We start from the raw sequence: 785 nt of genomic DNA, 5'->3' as shown, positions 1-785 counted from the left end.
AAGGCGCTAGTGGTAAAGAACCCATCTGCCAATGCAGGAGACATAAGACATGCAGGCTCAATCCCTGGGTGTGGAAGATACCCTGGAGGAGGGCATGGCAACCCACTCTAGTATTCGTGCCTGGAGAATCCCATGGGCAGAGGAGCCTCATGGGCTACAGTCCATAGGGTCGCAAAGAGTCAGACATGACCGAAGAGACTTGGCACACATGAGCTTCCCAGGTGGCTCTTGGAAAATAATCCGCCTGCCAACTCAGGAGACAAAGGAGCTGTGGTTCGATTACCGGGTCGGGAAGATTCCCTGACGTAGGAAATGGCAACTAACTCCAGTATTCTTGCCTAGAGAATCCCATGGACAGAGGAGGCTAGAAGACTACGGTCCTTAGAGTCGCAAAGAGTGGGTCACGACTAAATGACTGAGCACACACATACGTATATGTAGAGCTGATTCATTTTGCTGTACAGCAGAAACTAACATAACATTGTAAAGCAACTATACTCCAATAAAAATTAAAGGATAAAAATAAATAAAAAGTCAAACTCGGGAATTCCCTGGTGGTCGGAGAAGGCAATGGCACCCCACTCCAGTACTCTTGCCTGGAAAATCCCATGGACGGAGGAGCCTGGCAGGCTACAGTCCATGGGGTCACTAAGAGTCGGACACTACTGAGTGACTTCACTTTCAGTTTTCCCAATCATGCACTGGAGAAGGCAATGGCAACCCACTCCAGTATTCTTGCCTGGAGAATCCCAGGGATGGCGGAGCCTGGTGGGCTGCCGTCTATG

Source organism: Giraffa tippelskirchi, chromosome 3 (genome assembly GCF_054371585.1).
Source record: "Giraffa tippelskirchi isolate mGirTip1 chromosome 3, T2T-mGirTip1v1.2.pri, whole genome shotgun sequence".
Taxonomy (NCBI): Eukaryota; Metazoa; Chordata; class Mammalia; order Artiodactyla; family Giraffidae; genus Giraffa; species Giraffa tippelskirchi.
Note: the sequence above shows the minus strand (reverse complement) of the source record.